We start from the raw sequence: 23,098 nt of genomic DNA on the forward strand, positions 1-23,098 counted from the left end.
AGACAGCGAAGATGAAAATTATTGTTTGATGTTATCTAATATTATATGTATTTGCTTTTAGCATACGAGACTTATCTTTGGAAAGAAGAGAAATGTTGTGTGATTGCCTTTAAGAGTAATGTACCTTTAAGATCTTAGTATGCTAATGAGCTAAGTATTAGGATGTGGTCATGTGACTACATGCCAGTCTCACTCTGTAACTGTAAAACCGAGAGGCAGGTCCTGTAAATAGGTAGCCTCTGCACTGTATATAATAGTTAGCTGTTTAATAGACCTGTTTGAGATCTTCAATCAACTGAACTCCACACATCTCATTTATGTTGCATCAGACAACATAAAAAGCTTCTCATTACATATTGAGCATACCTTTTATTTAAAAGCTACAGTTAGTTTTACCTTTGTAGAATAACAAGAAAGAAAAAATGTCTTCAATTTTTACACAGCATTAATCGCTTTGAGCAATCATGTTTCCACAGAGAAAATAGTATTAAACCTAAACATTAAACTTGTACATATTAATTGAAAATTACATGACTTTGAAACACGATGAGGATTAGTATAAAGAATCCTGTAAACTAAATGGTTCATTAGCTTAAATCATTTGAAATGCAGAGTTGCTTTCTGTTACTTTGTTAATTGATGCAATGTATTGAACAATTGGATATAACACAATGAGTACGGAGATTTACTTACATTGTTATCCAAAGTCACTCATAAATATTTCATTACAAAAAGTTGATGTAATTTTGGAGAAGGGTTATTGAATAGTATGATTCCATCACTGAAAGCTCATCAATATAAGGCTTACTTTAAATACTTATCTCCGCTTGATATATTAAAAACTGCCTGGATTTTAGAATAGCAATACCAATGTGTTTGGATCTGGGTTTAAATAGAATTGAAGAGAAACCAGTTATTTTATAAGAGTGATGTGTCTGTATTTATTCTGTTTAGATCTGTGTTTGAGCAGGAATGTTTAGACAGCTGTTCCAAAGCTTTACTTATTACATAACCCCTTCCAGATCTATCAGTTGCCTGCATATCCCCACCAGTATATAAGTTTAATATTTTAACTCCTTTAAAGCCCAAGCATTGTACAAATGTACAAATTATTATGCAGATATGTATAACTTAAACAATGGTTTAATATGACTTAATAGCACTACTCACCATGAATGTGTTGGATGAGGTTGTTGTTTGAGCATAGGCGCCTAATGTTTGGAGTGATAGGTGATGATTTGACTTGTAAGTTGAACTCAGCGAGACAGGACAGTTAGTGGGCAACTGAAATGACCCTGTGGTGTGTGGTGATTGCAGGTGAGGGTTCTGTACGTTATTAGCTCTGTGTACCTGTATAGCTGTGTTCTCATTGGTACACCTTGAAGTAAATGAACTTCTTTATATAACAAATTCCCACAGAAATTGTAGCCTATTATAAAAATGTAGCAAATAAAATAAAATAATTAGTAGATAGAATCCACCATTAAACAATTTTCCCACGTACCCACCCAGAGATGTCTCGCATATCCCCAGGGTTACACGTACCGTGATTTGTGAACCCCTGGTTTACAGTGAGTGTGCCATGCCATCTTGTGGCAATCCAGTAAATTTCTACACTTCACTTGTGTGAAATTTGCCTTTTCGTTACTACAATTTTGCATAGAAAGAGACAGATAATGTGCAGTGACAGATCACTTCTCTTTGGCCATGTTGTAACTTGTTTTTAACTTGTCTGCAAGCTATGTAGGACCTCAGAACCTCCTCAGCTGTCTTGTTGATGCTGCACAGATTCCATCTCCTTTCAGTGCAGTTGTCATCAAGTGAATGATAGCATTACCTCCAGGACTCGGCTGCCTCTGCCAAATACATATGCAATTACTTATTGTCTTAAATACTACCAACTGAGACATCTCTGTTTGAAATGCTTGGGGCAGAGAGCTTTAGTTAAAGAGTTAGAGCCGCAGCATTTTATTTTCTTTGGAAATATGTTCGGAAGTAGAGTGGCAAACCACCTGCTGAGTTTCCTGTTCAGGTCTAGACAAGGTCCCTGTCACAAAAGGTATTCTTTGCTTTAAAACAAAAGGCTTAGAAGATGCAGGAACATAAGAAATAGGAGCAGGAGTAGGCCATTCAGCCCCTTGAGCCTGTTCTGCCATTCAACTAGATCATGGCTGATCTTCTAGCTCAACACCATTTACCCGCACCATCCCCATATCCCTTGATATCTTTAATGTCTAGAAATCTATCAATATCTGTCTTGATTTAATTGAATAATTAAACTGATCACTAGAAGGATTATAGTCAACTATCCAATTTAATAATAATTAACTAAAATAAATAATTAATTACCCTAATCTTTCCTTCTTTGGAAATGAAAATCAGGCAGGTTCCATCAAGGTCACCAGACTGCTGCCCAAACAGTGTAGGTAGAAATTGTGCACCAAAGTTATATTTTTTCAACATGTCTTTCAATTAAAATACTTGGCCTAATGATACAAAGCTTGTATATTCTAAAGCTCCTTGACTAATATTAAAGTAATAAAACTGCTTCTGAGGTCTCAGTAGCATTATTACTGTAATAACATGCTTGTTTCAGTATTGTGCTGCTTGTGGTGAATTTTTTTTAATAGTTGATCCAAGGACTTGGGAATTCTCTTGAGTTGTCAGCACTCTGATGGTTATACTAGTTAGAGAGCACAGAGCAGTAAAAACAAAATTAAGGGGAGATTTCAAACCTGCCTGCCTGGCTAATAGAGGCTGGGCTGTTAAAATTGCACTTACCCCCAGGCGCCTGCTCTATTTCCCACGGGTTCCAAATTTATCCTACTCTTCCAAGCAGTTAAAACGGATGCCTGCCAAAAAAAAGCAGAGGGAACCTTCTTTAAATATGCTGATCAGTTCCTTCAGTCTCCAGCGTCGAGATTATAAAATCTTCTGGGCTTCATGCTGCTTTGTCAATTGAGAGAGATTGTTGATGTGATGGCACAAATATCATACTGGAGGTATATCTCACATGATTTATCCTTTGGCTACTCCATCGCTCCATTCTACTGAAGAAATAAGCAATTCCTGATGGCTTTAGCATGGAGTCAATCTGACAAAGCACTGTCACCATAGTGTGACAGCAGGGCTTTGAATTTCTTGGCCACAATATTTAATATTGAAAGCAATCTATTAGTCAATTGGTCTACATGCGAATATGCAAACATATGAAGTAGGAGTAGGAATAGGCCATTCGGCCCCTCGAGCCTGCTCTGTCATTTGATAAGATCGTGGCTGATTTGATTGCGACCTCAACTCTACTTTCCCGTCTACCCCTTTTGACTCCCTTGTCAATCAAAACTCTATTTAACTCAGTTTTAAAAATATTCAATGACCCTGCCTCCACTGCTCTATGGGGAAGAGAATTTCACAGCCTAACAACTCTCAGAAAAAAATTCTCCTTATCTCCATCTTAAATGGGAGACCCCTAATTTTTAAACTGTGTTCCCTAGTTCTAGTCTCTCCCATAAGGAGAAACATCTTCTCAGCATGCACCCTGTCAAGTTGCCTCAGGATCTTATATGTTTCAATAAGATCACCTTTCATTCTTCTAAACTCCAATGGATAGAGGGCCAACCTGTCCAACTTTTCCTCATAAGATAACCCCTTCATCCCAGGAATCAGTCGAGTGAACCTTCTCTGAACTGCTTCTAATGTAATTATGTCCTTTCTTAAGTAAGGAGACCAGAACTGTAAACAGTACTCCAGATGTGGTCCCACCAATGCCCTACTAACTGTGGCAAAACATCCTTAATTTTATATTCCATTCCCCTCGCAATAAATAAATGCCTCTCCTATTTCAGCCCCATACCAGAGATAATCAATCCATGAGCACAAACGGAAAATGAAATACAAAAATTTTTGAAGTTCAGAATAAAAAACTTGAGTTGTGTTATAGATGCATCGAAACTAATGTCCAACTTTATATTAATGGCGGACTTTACTGCTATCTGATGTTGTGCATATTAATGAGATATGACACCAGCAATCTAATTCAATGTATATCTAAATCTTCTCAGCATATGTCTAACATAAGCCAGATGCTAGAATGCTTCTTGATAGCCCACAGGAATTACGACTAATTGGCCAATTGTTTATTATACAGGAAATTCTACAGTGTCTCCGGTATGTTCGAAAACAATTTATACCGTGCAATTCACATGATTAAATTCAATGGGGACTCAATCAGATTGCCCCAAAAATGGGCGCGGGGCTCACGGTGCATGATTACCCTGTGCCCGTTCAATGCAATGCAGGTGACATGGCATCTTCATGCTGCCTGCTCATTTACATGATTTCTGGGTGCAGCCAGAGCTAACCACATGCGTCAGAACTGGGCCCAAAATCGATCCTTGCTGGCACTACATTAAGGTAGCCTGCACTGCTTAACGTTAGCCTGCATCTCTTAAAGAGAATATACATTATGGCTGCTGGAGGTGCTGACATGATTCAGATTAATGCTGGGAAACAAAGAACACTGGGTGATCATGGGAGAGACTGTGCACCAAGGCTGCACTGGAGATCTTGGTGGAAGAAGTGGAAATGAGGTAGGAGGAGGCCCTCCAGACATATGGTCAAAGGACAATGGAAACAGATAGCCATGGAGGCCAATGCCAGAAGCCAAGTCCCGATGACTTTGCTGCAGTGCTGCAAGAAGTTCAATGACCTCACACGAGTGGCCAAGGTCAGTGAATGCATCTTCATATCCTACCAACTACACCACTAATATCATAGCACTATACACCCATCACTCACCAAACAACAATCTCTGTCAATCATACCTAACATTTATATGCTTCACCTCATCCTCACACCCTCAGCACTGCTGCAAGTCTCACACCAATATCTCTCAGCTTGCAAACGCTGCCATCTATTCAGCATTGCACCACACTCACAGATGCACTGCCCTTACTCTTGCAGGAACTAAGCAAAGGAGATGGTCTGGCCATTATTGGGATGGGCATTGTTGAGGCCATGGTCATTGGTGGGGCTGAAGATGACTATATCCTCATATCTATTTCTCCTCTCACGTCCAACTTCTTTCTCATCCCACAATCTCTTCTGATTTACAAGCTTCAGATGGTATACACATTTGCTTCTTACTTCTGCTCCCCTCCCCAATCCCCGCACCATAACCTTGCCCTTGAGCGTTTGTCCTTTCAGATACCCAAGACCTTCAATCTGGTCTGGCAGTACAGGAAGATCAAGAAGAGACTGACAATGAAGACACACCGTCACTTGGGGGGACTGGCAGTAGCTCCATGGAGCATGAACTTGCTGTCCTCTCTCAGGATGACAGCATTCATCCTCCAACCCTACCACTCTGGCAATGCCTTTGCTATTGCCTGTTAGTCAGCCGGCTTAGACTAATGCAGCCTGCGCCGAGCTGGTGCAGTCGGAAGCTGGGCCCTGAGGGTCCAGAGCTGCTTGAGGTCATTCTTCAAGGCCAGCTGCAGTCTTCTTTACTGAAAGTCAGCAGCCTTCCACCCGTCATGCTGCAGTCAGTAGGGTAGCACTGGGTAGGAACACTAGGACAGGCAAAGGCACAAGGAAGACAGGCTGTAATGGAATGCATAAGGATGATAATGTTTATATGAAATATGGCATGATTCCATTATAAATTTGGTTTGGAATGTTTATTTTTGGTGGCATTGAGCCACTGTGATGGTCAGTGACAGAGGGCAGGTAGGGAGTGTGGGCCTGTTGATGAATGGGGGATTGGGGTGCGGTTATTGGTATCTGAGTTCATTCTTCAGGTACAGCCTGATCAGAAAGTGACTGCCTAGGTTGCCACCTCCCTTCCTCTTCTGCCTCCTTCTGTTCCTCCTCCTCCCTCTCGTGCTCCTGCTCCTTAGCTTCTCGCCTAATCGTTGGTGGTAAGGGCTGCCTCCTCGTGATAGCAAAGTTGTGCAGCATGCAGCAGACCACCAGAAATCTTGACACATGCTCAGCCAAGTACTGCAGGGTTTCTCCAGAGTGGTCCAAGCAGAGGAATTGCTGTTTTCATTACTGTAATGGTCCGCTCTATTACATTTCTTGTAGCTTTCACTGTATCATGTGTGCGTGGGTTGTGAAGGGAATCATCAGCCATGTCATCAGAGGATAGCCTTTGTTGCCCAATTTCTCCCATAGGGTTTGCTGTGGTGGCTGAACTACAGCTGGCATGGGCAGACTGCTACGGAATGACTGCTGCCAGGATACTGGGCAATGAGCAGCATGACTCGCTGCCTATTGTCACATGAGGGAGTGGAATCCCTTTCAGTTCCAATTCATGGCAAAATTGACATGTGGTGCCTGCAAAGCAATGTCCATGCAGTCAACAGCCCCCTGCACCATTAGGAAACTTGCAATCCGAAAAAACCCTTGTGCTCGCTCTGCCTGTCTCTGACAAGAAAGAATAAAATAATGTTAGCTTTCTTTGAATAAAGAGCCTAAGTGACCTCTTTTATGCAACAGTGACGGGAAAACTGGGAGATGGTGCACCAATCTCCAGCTTCAGCCTGGAAGGAGCCGGACGCATAAAAGTTAATCACCCCAGTCATCTTCACAGCCATTGGCAATGCGGTCCTTGTCCTACTTGGAGGCTGAATTTGTGACCTCAACAGGTGGCAGATTTCAGTGAGGACATCCTTAGTGAAGTGTAAAAGTCTCATACACTGCTCCTTGCTGAGGTTCATGTAGGCTGCGGCCTCCTGGCGAGAACCATTCTCCCCCTCTTGCTCCCTCTTGCAGCAGCTTGTCCTGCTCTGCATGGCCTCTGTTCATTCTCCCAGTCATGCTCAATTCCAAAAGAAAGGCGGATTCAGCAAAAAGTACTTCACCACCTACCACACCACTTTCTGTAAACTTCTGAAACTTATGGAAAGCACAAAAAATTGTAAAATTGCAGCAACAGCCATAAGAAATCAACCAGCACCTAATCTATAAGTAGTTAATGATCCGGTTAAATGGCACTGATGGAGTGGTTTCCTTTCTGCTGTTGAATGCATGTTCAGCTGTGCGAGGTCAAGAGAGGGATGTTGACTGGAACATTGAGCTGCAAAATGGCACTGCTGGTGTCAAAGCAGCATTGCACTCTGATTGACATCATGATCTGCCTGCTCTGCATACTTCCGGCGGATGTTCATTGGGTGCACACTAACATCCACAGCAAGATGGCATCTGGCACGCTTCTCATCACAGGTGTGTGTGTGTGTGCTGAGGATGGCATTTTGCCATTCTAAGGGTACTTGTAGCACCCAGAAAATGGGCGCTACCTTGCCCAATTTCTTGCTCAAATTAGCACTTTCAAAATAGCACAACAAGGAACATGAGTACAACTCCCTGGTTTGGAGCTAAACCAGTTGATTTTGCTACAGCACATCTTGCCTTAACTGTAATTAATCCAATCCCCATTCTTTAATTAATGTACTATTACTAATCATTCTGGCAATCTATTCTACTTACTTGAGAACTACAAACTTCATAAAAAATGGTGCCCTTTTTAATCCCTTTGATTGGTTGGCATCCTTCCATCTATGAAAGATGATGGACACGTAGTAAACAAATCCATCTAGGTGGGGTGTCTTCTCTTGGTGCACCTTTGCTGATGTCTGTGAAGGCCAGTCCTTGAGAGGCAGGTTCTGCCACAAGTGTTGCACGTGAAGCTGCCAAGTGACGCTGTGAGTTGTTGTTTTTGATATTGGCGCCTGTTGCCAAACTGTTGTAACCACTGGTCATCGTGGCAGTGCATTGCAGTCCACAGGATGTGTCGCCATTTCCCTCTTTCACCAGCTGGTGACTCCCAGGTGCGATAGTCTATGAACCCTTTTTATAAAAGAATTACTACATGCATGATTGGCATTATATCTGTCTTTTGGGTAACACATTAAACCGAGGCCCCATGTACCCTCCCAGGTGGTCATAAAAGATCCCGTGGCACTATCTTGAAAAAGAGCTGGGGAATTCTCCCTGATGTCCTGATTAATGTTTATTCTACAATCATACTCACTAATACAAATGATCTGGTCATTTATTTCAGTGCTGTTTGTGGGAGCTTGCTGTGTGAAAATTGGCTGCTGCAGCTCCTACATTACAACAGTGACTGCATTTCAAAAGTACTTCATTGGCTGTAAAGCACTTCAGGAAGTCCTGAGGTGGTGGAAGGTGTTATATCCCAGGCTGAAGAATCACACTCGAAGTCACAGATTTAACTAGCAAAGATTTAACAAGCTTTATTAAACACTTACATACAATCATAACAGAAGGCACTATCTAAATGCACATCTGGTTGTTTCTTTCTAAAACCTGCAGTGTGTGAGTAATTTACTGACTTCTAACTCACTGTGAAAATTTACAAGCATCTGCAATTAATCTGGATTCCCATAGGTATTATTTTAGCCACTTTAAGGGAACAGACCAAATGAGCAACTAAACATTACCTTTATCCTCCAGGTCAGAGTGCCTGCGAGTAATGTGTCTACTGCACAGCCATCATGCCCAAGCTTCAGATTCCAGCCATCCCTCTTTGTCACAGATGCAGAATAATCTGAAAAAAAGAAAGCATTCCATGCCATGTGAGACTACAGGTTGGGCCTTGCCAGTAAATTTTTGTTGCATTCTTAGTGTCAGTGAAAAGCATGGGATATCTCTTTGCACTAGCACTTTCCTTGCAATGTACATGACTGACTCTGACAGACTTCTAATTCACCTCATGAATTTAAACCAGATACAATTACCTGGATTCCCACAGGAAGTTGTAACCAATGGTCTTCAATGGGCAGGCCAGGTTAGCAGTTAAACAGCTCAACCTTGCTCCAGATGATGGACTCTCATTGTGCTTGATGCAGGGGAATGGAGAGGGCAGAAATGTAACACAATTCCGGGGTGGGGAGCAATTTGGGCCAGAACCCAGATTCACTTGATTGCTGCCCCATTTGATCTACATCATAAATCCTGATCCTGGCTGCAGCTAGGGGGCTATCCTGTGTCTTTATACCCTTGCAATTGCCTTTATTTAAGTTTAAGACACTACTTTCAGGCCCAAATTTCTCACCCTCAAACGGAATGTAAAATTCTATAATGTTATGATCACTCTTGCCTTGAGCATCCTTTACTATGAGGTCTTTATTAATCCTGTCTCATTACACATTACCAGGTCTAAAATAGCCTGCTCCCTGGTTGGTTCCGAAACATATTGTTCCAAGAAACTGTCCCAAATATGAATCACATGTAGGCCAGACCAAGTAAGGATGGCAGATTTCCCAAAGGGACGTTAGTGAAGCAGATGGGTTTTTATGACAAATGATGATAAATTCATGGCACCATTACTAAGACTAGCTTTCAATTCCAGACCTTTTAAAATTAATTAAATTTGAACTCCACCAGCTGCCATGGTGGGATTTGAACCCATGTCCTCAGATCATTAGCCTGGGCTTCTGGATTACTGGTCTAGTGATATTACCACTACACCACCATGTCCCCAATGGCAGGATAGATGCTGAGAGAATGTTTCCCCTCATGGGGGAATCTAGAACTAGGAGGCACAGTTTCAAAATAAAGGTTTCCCATTTAGGATGATGTGGCAGAATTTCTTTTCTCAGAGGGTTGTTAATCTTTGAAATTCTCTTCCCAGAGAGCACTGGAGGCTAGGTCATTGAATATATTCAAAGCTGAGTTAGACAGATTTTTGATCTACAAAGGAGTCAAGGGTTATGGGGGGCAGGCAGAAAAGTCCACAATCAGATCAGCCATGATCTTATTGAATGGTGGAGCAGACTCGAAGGGCTGAATGGTCCACTCCTGTTCCTATTTCTTTGTTCTTACGTTCTTATAACGGTGGAATGGCGCAAATCGTCCAGCAACTTGTGGCAATTCACAGTCCTCAGGGTATCTCTTTCTCGTTACACATTATTGGCCGGTGTGTGTCATTCAGATTTGTTATTTTTTTAAATCAAGTTCCGGTTCAATAGCTCTATTATTATTCACCATCAATGCTCAAACCATATAAAGTATCACCCGTAATTGCCATCTTTTCTTCGCAAGTCCAAAGAGTAATGATTTGCTTCCCAGTCTAAACCTTTTATATATTTATAAAACTGTGTACATGGTGGACTGGCCCCTTCTCTCACCATGATAATAATTCTGGATGACCCCTGACTGCATGAGGAATTCACCCTAGTTGCTTCAGATGTTAAGGAGCTCCTTTCAGCACAAGGCTACTCAACATTGATAGTTATCATTGGCCTAAATGATTAATTATATTAACAACAGAATTATAAATGAATATCAGAACTTTGGCTCCAGTGAATAGGAATTGGCAACAGTTCTCAGAATTCTAGGAACCAAAAGAAATCAGATGTGTAAAAAACCAAATTACGCCATCAGTTTTCCACATGAAAGCCCTTAATGAAACCATTACTGAGCATCAGAAAACAGATATTTCAAACTAAATGCAGGGCAGAAGACAGGAAATTCAACGCTTTTTGTTTGTTGAAAACCATAAGCTTTCAGTGAATTATTGGCCTAGAAGTTTGATGGGGCAGCTCCTCTTTCCCAGGCACCTAACCCACAAATACAGTTGGCAGGAAGTGTGTGCTCATTTTGTGCCAGAAGTGCAGTTCCTGCCATATTGGATCATGTTGCTCCATAGGCGGCCAGAGGACATGTCAGATCGAGTTAAAGTAATGAATAATGCATTCAAATTAGGGTCTTGATCTCTGTAAAGGATCCTTTTCCAATTTTGAAAATCCCCAGCTCCTGACTTGTCACATGGTAAACTTGCGAAGCAACTCGTGGCATTTCAGGCAGAAGGCCCCTTCCATCAGCATTATTTAAAGGGAAAATGCAGTACTTACAGCTTATTTGAGTCTTTTCACTGCAGCGTGCTGGTTTACTTCTGGATGCTTTTTGGCTTGTTTTCTGACGTTGGAAAATTTGTCTGCTGAGAAGTGGATTTTGCTGATGTTGCACTGTGGTTGGCTGCCTTATAAACGGAGCAGTCATATTTTGTAGGGTCGTGTTTGCAGCTGAAGGAGGAGAGGGATGAGCAAGGAAGAATTAGCGAGCAGGAACAGTTGCGACAAGGGGAAGGAGGGCACTGGGTATTCAGGGAGCACTTCTCCTACATGAAATTCACTGAGCAGCAATGTGTAAAGCAAGAGCAGAGAGAACTGGCTGGTGGAAGCTTCTGTTGTTTGTCATGCAGAGTGTGTAGGGTGAGATAAAAGTATTATGGGAAAAAGAGGATAAGGTGTGAAGAAACCCTGCATTCATCTCCTCCAGAATTGCCATTACTCTTCCGGCCCGTGATGGCCAGCAGTTCCCTTTGAGGGGCAGAGTGTAGACGGGTTCAGACTGCTTCAGTGGCAGCTTTCTGTCTGGAGTTGAGGGAGATCTTCTCTTGCGAGAAAGACGGGAATGTGTTAGTGACAGTATTGTGAGATGTTTAGAGAATGTGCCTGTCGTGGTGGAATAGCTGGTACAAAATGTATACGATGTGAGGTGTGTGGAAGTAGACGTTGCAATAGTGGTGAGTGAGTAGATTACTAGCACTATCTCAGGATTCTGCTCCCTCTGCTGTATCACAGACAAAAGGGGAAAAAAACTAGATCTCAACTTTCAACAGACCTTGGACCATCACTTTTCACAACAGTCATTCTTCCATATCAATCCTTCAACGGTTCACAAAGGCACTCTACCTCCTTCAGACCTTATTCCCAGAGACACTGTATTCCCTGCTCCCCTACCTTTCATGGAAGCACTCTCTCATCTTCCAACCTTCCCCATTCATATTAACACTCTTCTCCCTCTCGAATTCAACCTGACACTTTCCTCCTCTCTCATTTCAACCTAGCTCCAACTTAGTTCAACATAGGAATACAGAGACATAGGAACAGGATTGGGCCATTCAGCCCCTTGAGCCTGTTCCACTATTCAATTAGATCATGGCTGATTTGTACCTGAACTCACTTACCCACTTTTTCTTCATATCCCTTGATACTTTATCCAATACAAATCTGTCAATCTCAATCTTGTAAATTTCAATTGACCCAGCAGCCACTACTTTTTGGGGAGAGAGGTCCAGATTTCTATGACTCTTTATATATTTTCTTATTCATTCATGGGATGTGGGCGTCGCTGACTAGGCCAGCATTTATTGCCCATCCCTAATTGCCCTTGAACTAAGTGGCCATTTCAGTGGGCAATTTGAGAGTCAACCACATTGCTGTGGATCTGGAGTCACATGTAGGCCAAACCAGGTAAGGATGGCAGATTTCCTTCCCTAAAGGGCATTAGTGAACCAGGTGGGTTTTTACAACAATCGGCAATGGCTTCATGGTCACACTAGACTAGCTTTTTAATTCCAGATTTTATTAATTGAATTCAAATTTCACCATCTGCTGTGGTGGGATTCGAACCCACGTCCCCAGAGCATTAGCCTGGGCATCTGGGCTACCAGTCCGGTGACATTACCACTACGCTACCGCCTCCCCGCAGTGCTCCCTGATCTCACTCCTAAATGACCTTGCTTTAATTTTAAGATTATGCCTTCTCGTTCAGGATTCCCTTACCAGAGGAAATAATTTCTCTGTATCCACTCTATTGAATCCATTTATCATTTTAAACATCGCGATTAGATCACCCTCAATCTTTTAGACTCAAGAGAACACAGGCCATAATTATGCAATAAATCTTTCCTGAGACGTGGTGCCTGAAACTGAATATAATGTTCCACATGGAATCTGTTCAAGGCTCTGTACAAATGAAGCATCACTTCCTCACTTTTGAGATAAAGGCCAACATATCATTAGACTTTTAGATTACATATTGTACCTGTGCACCAGCTTTTAGTGATTTGTGTACATGGACAGCTAAATTCCTTTGCCCCCTCCACAATTCCTAGAATATTCCTATTAATCTTTTTCAGATCCAAAGTGGATGACTTCACACTTCCACACATTGAAATCCATCTGCTATAGTTTTGTCCAGTCACTGGGCTGAATTCTCGTTCCTGCGTCCTGATCCCGGCGAGAGGCTGAAATGCAGGTCAGGAACCCACAAAAGTTGGTGGCAGGACCCAGACGTCAATTTTGAAGGAGGCGGCCAATTAAATTGCCACATCTGGGAGCCCCATCCAATTAAGGAGGGTGGGTGGGCTCCTGAGTCTGGATTGCCCAATAGGAGGCCATCCAGCATTAACAGATCAGCAGCCCCGCCGTCAGAGATGGGAGCTGCTGAAGTAGCTAGGGAGGGGCGAGGGCACCTCCATTCCCAGTCGCCAGACTCAAATTAGGTAAACAAGAGGGCCAGAAGAGCATCATGGGGAAAGCCCTCCACAGCAACAGGTACTCTCGGGGTTGCGGCCAATTTAAGGAGCGGTGCCTACCAAATAGATTTGAGTCCCTGACCAGGAATTTATGCGTCCCATAGCATTCCCAACAGCGGAATTGGAAGTTGACGTAACTTCTGCTTCTGCCAGGTTTCCCATTTCCCACACGATTATATATGTTAATGAAGTGTGTGGTGATGGGCATGGGGAACGCACGGGATTCGGTGGCAGGGAATGGCCTTTCATTGGTGGAACCCGCCGTCACTGGACCAAGCGGCAAGATCTCCACGGATATAAAGCATTCTGTGCTGGCAGCTTCAAGGATAGAAGCCTTCCTGTCATGTAAGTCTCTGCATAGGAGCCCGAAGGCAAGCTTGAAATCAATGCAAAATGTTTTTGTATCCCTTAATTTTTGTAATGCAGCACCAGCTTCACATCATCAACTTCATCTCTGCAGCCAAACTGAAGAATATGTCAGCCAGCAGGAAGTGTCCCGCCCCACTGTTCAATGATGCCTCTCTGCAGGTTCTCTTCCAGTCTGTCAGGGAAAAGTAGGAGGTCCTCTTCCATGTAGATGGAGTCTGAAGACCCTCCCATCTGACCAAGGGAGCCTGGATGGAAGTCGCTAAGGAGATCTCAAACTGTAGGGTGATGCGCAGAATCTGGGTACAGTGTCGCAAACGCATCAATGACTTGCTTAGAACGGCGAGGGTCTTGGCAAAGCTGCTCCACTGTTTGTCACCCTGGCTCCGTCTCTTTAAGAAAGAGGGCAAACAAGACCTGCATTGGATTGCGAGCAGCCTTGGTGCCATACACTAAATGATTTTGCGCAAGGTTGACTATTGCCATTGTGGATGTGCTTGCTCGTGTCTTGCGAAAGCCAGTTCTGAATGACTGATGTTGGTGCGTGTTTACAATGTGATTCTTAACAAAAGAATTCTCATTCCATCTGTACTGTCTTCCGCAGGACAAGTGCACACACGATCAGCACGAGCGAGCCAAGACAGCTGGAGGTATACCAGACATCAGGGGCTGACACTGGCTGAGGAGGAGGTAACAGATCTAGCCAGAGAGGAGGAGGCAGGGCGAGGCAGGGTCCTCAAGGTGTAAGGATGAAGTGTCATCTTCAGTCTTGCAGCCATGAGTGCACACCAAACGCAAGTGTGTGAACTCATGCGAAGCTGTTGTTTAATGTGCCTCTGTTTGAGTCTCCACTGCAGGTGCCCGCACTCGAGTGTCTGAACACCATGAATCCTCCTCTGGGGAGGAAGGTGAAGCCAATACCCCAGAAGGTGCACCATCACTTGCCTCTTCTTCCACCTCTGCCAGTGCAGATACATCCACAAGGTCTGCGGGCGGTTTAATATTAGAATCTGGGTCACAATCTGGTGGTCACGACACAGACACGTCCCAGCAGCTGAGGAAACATGTGCCAGCCAGGTCCCCTGACAATCGGAGGAGTGCTGGGGATCAGGTCCCTGCTCAGCCCCACGCTAATGATGATCCTCTGTTTGTTCTGCAAGAGGTCTGCTGGCTGTGCAGCAAAGTCATGTGGAAAATATGTCAGAGATGCCTGAGGTCATGCGTGGCTTTGTGCGTGTTATGGAGCAGTCCATGCAGGCCATGACATCTACCATGTTCCAGGCATATGAGCATATGGCTTCCTCAGTCGAGAGTTTGGCGAGCTCCGTGGTGAGTCTGATTGAGCACTAGAGCCATATGCGATCAGATCTGCTCTCCATTGCTGTTGCTGTGGGCTACATACAGCAGAGTCTAAGCGAGAGGGTGCGAGGAACCTGGACCTCCCTCCAGGTGCTCCTTCCCCTCAGGGAGATAGGCAGGTGCCATTGTGCACCCAGATGGAGGAGGGGTGTGTGCCAGCTGCCCCGGGTCCTCCTCTCAGGACACCGCCAGGGTAAGCGGCATCTCGTCCTCCTCCACCGACATTGGCCCCCTTACCTCCAGCACACAGGGGATGCACAAGCACCATTGCTGCAGACCCCCAGTAGGATGAAGCCAACAAGGCCCTGTTCCTCCAGAGGATGCCATGGTCATCCACAGCAATGGGGCAGTACACTGAGCAGTCTGCTTCCACTTCAGTGGCTCCTGTCAGGGTAACACCTACACGTAGTGGCAGAAAGTGAAAAATGAAACAGTTTTGAGCATGAAGCAGGCACGGATGATGAAAATCTAGTGCAGCTGGTCAATAATTTTCAAAACATCTTTATTTACTTTAACATTTGATGCACTCTCATAAATCTTGTGCTTGGTTTCAGATGACAACAAAGATGTTCATTGGAGGCCTATGGCAGGAACGCATTGATGCTTACAAAGCATTTCAGAAAATGCCCAGTGTCCATTTCTCATTGATATTTGACCCTTCAGTCTTCAATGATGGCTGTTTTCCTATTCATGATTATTCATATTTTCCAATATTGTCATGCTTTACTCTTCTGTTTCTGTGGTCATAACTTAATCCATCGTAGGCCACAGATGATTTCAACTGCCAATCACATGAAAGGGCAGCAATACTTCGTTAAGATTGCAGTGATGAATAAGACTTCAGGTGTATATGAATTTCTGTGGAGAATTGTTATGTTTCTCCTCCCAACATTTCTTGATGATGTGGCTTATTGTTGGCTGAAACGTGCATAATTAGGTTCTCCCTGATATCCCTTGCATTTCTCTCCATGGCCCTCATATCAATGACAGTGTCGTTGGCATTGTTGCCCTTTTTTTATTCTTTCATGGGATGTGGGCGTCACTGGCAAGGTCAGCATTTGTTGCCCAACCCTAATTGCCCTTGCCAACTGAGTGGCTTACTAGGCCATTTCAGAGGGCAGTTCAGAGTCAACCACGTTGTTGTGGGTCTTGAGTCACATGTAGGTCAGACCAGGTAAGGACAGCAGATTTCCTTCCCTAAAGGACATTAGTGAACCAGATGGGTCTTTACAACAATCAATGATAATTTCATGACACCATTACTGAGACTAGCTTTCAATTCCAGATTTATATTGATTAATTGAATTTAAATTCCACCAGCTGCTGTGCTGGGATTTGAACTCATGTCCCCAGGGCATTAACCTGGGCTTCTGGATTACTAGTTTAGTGACCTCACCACTACGCCACCATCTCCCTCCTCCTCATCCGCTTCATAGTCTTTCTCATCTGAGGAGGTCTGCTGTTCCTCCTGTTGCTCCGCCTACAGAATGTTGCAAGGTTGTACAAGGCACAGCAGACAATGATTACTCGTGACACCCTCTGTAACGGATACTGAAGAGCTCCACCAGACCAGTCAAGGCAACGGAATTGCATTTTCAGCATGCCAATGGTGTGTGCAATGATGGCTCTGGTGGATGTGTGAGCAGCATTGTACCTCTCTTTGACAGCCCTTTGTGGATGACACACTGGTGTCATCAATCATGCCTGCCTTCAAATTGCAGAAGACACACCCACTATCATTTGTCTGCTCCTACTCTCCTTGCAATCCTTGAGTAGCTGCGTGGTTCCCATTATCATTGGAGAAAATGGTGTTTGTGGAATTCAGGGCAAGTCTTCCCCAGCTTCCAACCTCCTCCTGCGACCTTCCAGCTTGAACCCATCAGCCTTGACCAATCCAATGTTACCGTTACCCTTCCCTCCGTTACCATTGAGCCTCCCTCCATTACCATGGACAGTGTCATAATCAATTTATTCATGCCATCCCTCCCACCTGTTCCTACTCCCGTTTTTATCAACACGCCGACTCTTACCCGTGATCCTCCTCAAATCAACTGGATCATTGTTGTCGAGTCCCATTCCCCGCCATATGAAGCTGTCGCATACCCACCCATTAGTCTTGATCTTCCCTCCCCCACAGAATCCATTTGTCCCCATTGACTGTGACTGTTCCTTCTGCCAGCCAGTACCCTCAATTTGCCCCATAGATGCCTGACGTTGACAGCACTCATCCCTCCCTTTAGACCATTGCCAAATATCGTCACACTGTACTGATCTAATCCACCCATCACCCCTGCAGCTGACGACATGCAGCTTCTCCATCGACAGCAACCATTCCTCAACCTGGAGGCTCCACTCCACCCTCCCCTGCTCCTCCATGCACCCGATCAACCCTACCTTTCTCTCCCTGACTACCCTCCCCTGCTCCTCCATGCACCCGATCAACCCCTCCCTTCCCTTCCCGAGGACGCTACTCTGCTCCTCCATGTAGACACACCCCCAAGCCTTTGCCGCCATCCCCTGAGAAGATAAACCATTGCTGGTGCCGAGCCTGGAGGCAAACATCCATTTCAATGCTGGCGTTTGTTTAGCGGCTGAGTTAAAGAGAGAAGAGCACAGTCCTGAGATTCAAGTGCACAAATCCGACTGCTGTATGCCATGGTAAAACAATCATGAACCGGGTGGCATGGGAATATCACTTGCCATTCATTTAATCTGGCAGGTAGGACTGAATTGTAACTATGCTTAGGGCAATGAGTATTCATGTTATTTAAATGAATGCAAAGCTGTAATCCACAAACGTGCGGGGTTACCCCGGGATGCCGCAAACACACTGTCGACTTAATTGCTCTAAAATATCCCGCCATCAGGAATCCGATGAAACACCTCCCGCCTAATTAAATCACTGCACAGCCACCAAATCCACTTTTGCACAGCCCATAAATTTCCACCGTCTGGTTCCAATGTCCTAGGTGTCCTCGGCCCAATCATCTTCAGCTGTTTCATCAATGACCTTCCTTCAATCATTAGGTCAGAAGTGGGGATGTTCGCTGATGATTGCACAATGTTCAGCACCATTCGTGACTCCTCAGATACTGATGCAGTCCGTGTAGAAATGCAGCAAGACCTGGACAATATTCAGGCTTGGGTTGATAAGTGGCAAGTAACATTCGCGCCACACAAGTGATGGAATACTCTCCACTTGCCTGTATGGGTGCAGCGCAAACAACATTCAAGAAGCTCGACACCATCCAGGATAAAGCAGCCCGCTTGACTGGCACCCCATCCACCACCTTCAACATTCACTCCCTCCACCACCGACGCACAGTGGCAGTAATGTGTACCATCTACAAGATGCACTGCAGCAATGCACCAAGGCTCCTTAGACAGCACCTTCCAAACCCGCGACCTCTACCAACTAGAAGGACAAGGGCAGCAAATACATGGGAACACCACCACCTGCAAGTTCCCCTCCAAGTCACACACCATCCTGATTTGGAACTATATCGCCGTTCCTTCACCGTCGCTAGGCCAAAATCCTGGAACTCCCTTCCTAACAGCACTGTGGGTACACCTACCTCACATGGACTGCAGCGGTTCAAGAAGGCAGCTCACCACGACCTTCTCAAGGGCAATTAGGGATGGACAATAAATGGTGGCCTAGCCACCGACGTCTACATCCCGCGAATGAATTTAAAAAAAAATGTCCACCCGCCTGCCACTGGGAGGCTGCCACGTTTTCACAGACAGCCTCCTGACACGACAGGTATCCCAGAGCTGGATTGAAAATCTAGTTAGGATTGGGAGAGTGCCTCTCATTAAGCCCTCAAGGGGCTTAATTGGTTAACCAGCATTTTCAGGCGGGTGGCCAGTATACAGGACCTGCTGTCTCTTCCAAAATCACTGGGAGGTGGGACGGTGTCAGAAAGCTGGTTTGCCACTCGGCGACACAAAATTGCAGCCTCACCTGCATCCAGTCTTGCCTCCTCAGTCAAAGAAAAATTCAGTCCACTGAGTCTGTTTATGTCTCTTTGTAACTTCCTGCTCCTATCTATTGATTATGTTATTCTCCTGCCCCAAGTTTATCCAACTTAGATATACAACTTACTATTCCTTCATATGTAGGCACAATACCTGAATCTAGAGAGCTTTGAATAACGCATCTGAATTTCCTCACTTATTTCTTTTAATACTCTGGGGTGAAAACCATCAGGTTCTAGAGATTTGTCCAAGTTAAGTCCCATTATTTTCTGCATTATTATTTTTAACATATATTAAATCTGTAATGTTCCTCATCTTTGTAGTGTCGTGCTGTACTTTTTTATGTAATCTGTTAAGCAGATCAGTGAATCTTCTTAAGGATGCAGGCTTGATATTCAAGTTCAACACAACACTTTTTATTACCTTTCTACACATTACTCAGGCCCAGGTCTTGTCCACACTGCTGTGTGTGCTCTGTCTGCAGGTCGTGTTCTTACTGTCCCCCTTCCAAAATGGTGTCTCCTGCAGATATGCATGGTAACATCATCAGTTACATCAGTGCCCTGGTCACCTAAGGGTAAGGTTTCTTAAAGGTGAGGTCACCACTACACTACATTACAATTTTGACTTATAGAGTTATACAGCACAGAAACAGGCCCTTCAGCTCATTGTGTTCGTGCCGGCCATCGTGTTTCGGTTTCCTTGTACTGCTGGTATTTTGTCTTCTTTATCTGCTGTGAAAATGGATGCAAAGTGCCCACTTAATAGGACTTTAATTTCCTTTACGTCCAGGATCATCCTGGAATTTAAAGAAAACCCATGGCTTCCTTTTTCTTAACACCCTCTCCTTTACCTGCTACCAGCACATCTAACAATGCAAGGAGCTTATAGACTTCTTTAATACTAAGATTAACACCATTCAACTGTTGCTGATATAACCCCTCCCCTTGCCCACGAAGCCAAGCTCTCCCCAAATTTACCTGCTGTGCTATCTTTCAACTGGTGTTTTTCTTCAGTTTCTCTCCTATCTCTCCTCATGCCCTCATGGTGAGCTGGCTGGCAGGTCAGGCCTGGGGGATGGAGATGTTCTCTAGGGTGTTGTGGTAGGGGGTGGGGTGGGGGGGTGGATGCAGGGAGATCGCAATGGTCAGCAGTGCGAAGAGAAATCCTGTTTCTGCTGGCCACACAAAAATAAAAATAAAACATTGCTTTGATTGTTCTTGAGTGCTCACCAGCTGACCCTTTAATGCTGCACAATGCCTGGTACAAATGGGCAACACCTGCACAGTGCACAGTACAAATGGGCAATGCATGCACAGTGCACGGTTCATCGATTTATACCTGAAAGTTGCAGTTAGGGTCCTACAACCGGCAAACGACCCCGATTTTCATATTAAAAGAGTTACCCACTGGCAACTGGCAGGCATAACGTACTCCCTTTTACAGGGCCACATTACATTAGGCAGACCTTGGACATCAAGGGACAGCCAAGATGTCCCCATCCTCCATTTTCAGCTGACTGTTTTGAGGTGATAAGTAGCTGAGCAACAGTTGAAAACCGCTCCACATTGTCAACGTCCACGATTCAAAGAAGTCCTTTTTATCCCAAGCCCTTGTCTCCCTGTCAATTTCCCATCCATGCCACGAGGTTGCATTTTACGCCACATGGCTCAGTAACAGAAGCTTCCCTCGGGAGTTGTGTGGCTTCTCTGCCCCCTTTACACATACTACTTGCTCTCTCCTCAGCTCCAATGCCAGCTCCTATCAACTATGATATAGGCACAACTCGTGGGAAATCAAAGATTGCAGAATTTTGGAAAGTCTCCCTATTTGGCTTTTCATCAAACATTGAAAAAAATGCTTCTTAACAAACACAAATGCTAGCCAGGAAATTTATAAGACATGCTAGAAGTGCACAAATGCTGCATTCCCTCAAACATCAAACTTACTCAGTTTGTGAAGCTGATAGCTGTGTCTGTAATTTTGTAGCCCAGTTCTGTTGTAGGGCTGTAGTGATTCTGTTATGTCACAGGTATCAGTTTGCTCAACCAACCTACCTAGGAAGATGCTAGTAAATACCAAAATTAGAGCACACAGATCAAAGGAGCAGAGATGTTCACTGGAAATATAAAAATAAAAAGCGTGAGAAAACAGTGAAACAGAAGAAACAAATAGGGAATGATTCAGATAGACAAAATTCTGGAATCGGGACACAGGAGAATGAAGGAACAAAGTAAGGTAGCAAGAAGAAAGATGAAATGAGATAAAAAGCAATGGATAAAGGGAAAAGAAGGGAATATAAAAAGAAGTTAATTAAAAGAAAATGAAGGTGATCGAGAGCTGCTAAAATGAAAAGCAAGAGGGGGAGAATTAAAGTCTCTTTTTTTCCATTAAAAGATTTTGGAAATACAGGGAAGACAAGTGTCAATGGATTTTATAGAAGGAGATTCATATATTCTGGCACTTGTCCAGATTGTTAAATATACAGCAAACTAATGACTGAATACTAAATAAACCTGCTTGTTTATACTGTTTATTTTACAGAATCTGACTGGAGTTGCTAAAGCCAAAGATCCTGTATTTTTTTTTTAACAGTTTATCTGTTCCTGCACCTTCTTTTATAATAATACCATTTAGTTTATATTGCCTCTTCTCATTATTCCTACCAATAGATAATCCATGCTCTTTTACAATAGCTTTTAATATTTTTATTTTTAAAGTATTTCTCTTAAGTATGATGATTAATTCAGCTTCGATAGGCACTTCTAGTGATGCAATCAATATTCACATTATCCTTTGACTGAAAACATTTCTTCTCATGTCCTTCTTTATGCTTTTCATGTTAATCCTAAATTTATGCCTTCTTGTTACTGATTAATCAGCCACTGAAAATAATCTTTCACTATTTAGCTTGCATAATTTTGAACACTTCTGTTAATTCCCCAAGAACTCTCTTGGCTCCAGTGAATACAGTGCTTGTGTTTCAGATCTCTCATCAGACATAGTTCATGCCAGGCTTGGTCCCACCAGAGTGGAATGTGCAAATAACTGCTGCAAACCCAGGTAGGGATCCTTTTCACATATCCACACTCAATTAGCACATAATCTACCACCTGGCCTTTTAGGCTGAGGTAAGGTATTCTCACACTTAGCTCATCCGAGTAAGAAAGAAAGGAAGCACCATGGATTAAATGGACAGCGGTCGTCTTTTCTGTATTTTTATTTTAATTTACTCAGTGGCTTGTTGCTCTAATTTCTTTTTGGTATCAAACGTGTAGTGAATGGTTATGTCGAAACAAAAGCAACCAAATATTATTGGCAAAAGTCATTGTAACACCAACTGCAGTTTACAGGAGTTCAGCAAAGCAGGGGCTTGTAAAAGGATAAGGAATATGGAAAGGAACCCTTACCGTACAAACTTTCACTGCAACTTAGAGAATGACAAGGCATTTAACTGCAATCTGTGTCAGTTGACAGATCAAATTAAAAACGAATGATGTGGGGGTGGCTTTTAATGTGCCTAAATACAGTATTCCTTGTTTGAAATGATACAAGATGTAAGAAGGTGTGTCAGGTATATCAGCTGACACCAGACTTTATGCCGCCAATCGTAGCAGCAAGCCTTGGTGCATCAAGCTGGTTAAGAGAAAGGCAACTGCCTCCACTCAAGGCAGCACAGAGACTAATGTAGATATTTGCCGCCTGCTACCAGGTCACCTGTACCCAACCTGTACCACGAGGAAGACACTGTCAGTGACGATCAAGTTCACTTCTGCTCTCAACATACCTCCCGGGTGCATAGGGGTCGTTTGCAGTATTAAGCAGTGTGCTGTCCACAAGTGTTCTCATCAGCGTTTGCTCTCCTACTGAATAGTAACAGAGCCACACTACTGCACAATCCCAAATGACAGGAGATTATTGACAGCTGCCAAATAGCCAGCTGGATAGCAGAGGCTCTTCCTCTGGCACCACCACTTGTTCCTCCTTACCTGTATGCCGTGACTCATTTGAATCCTCTGGGTTGCTATGCAGGTGTTTTCAAATCCT

Source organism: Heterodontus francisci, chromosome 6 (genome assembly GCF_036365525.1).
Source record: "Heterodontus francisci isolate sHetFra1 chromosome 6, sHetFra1.hap1, whole genome shotgun sequence".
NCBI classification, from domain to species: domain Eukaryota; kingdom Metazoa; phylum Chordata; class Chondrichthyes; order Heterodontiformes; family Heterodontidae; genus Heterodontus; species Heterodontus francisci.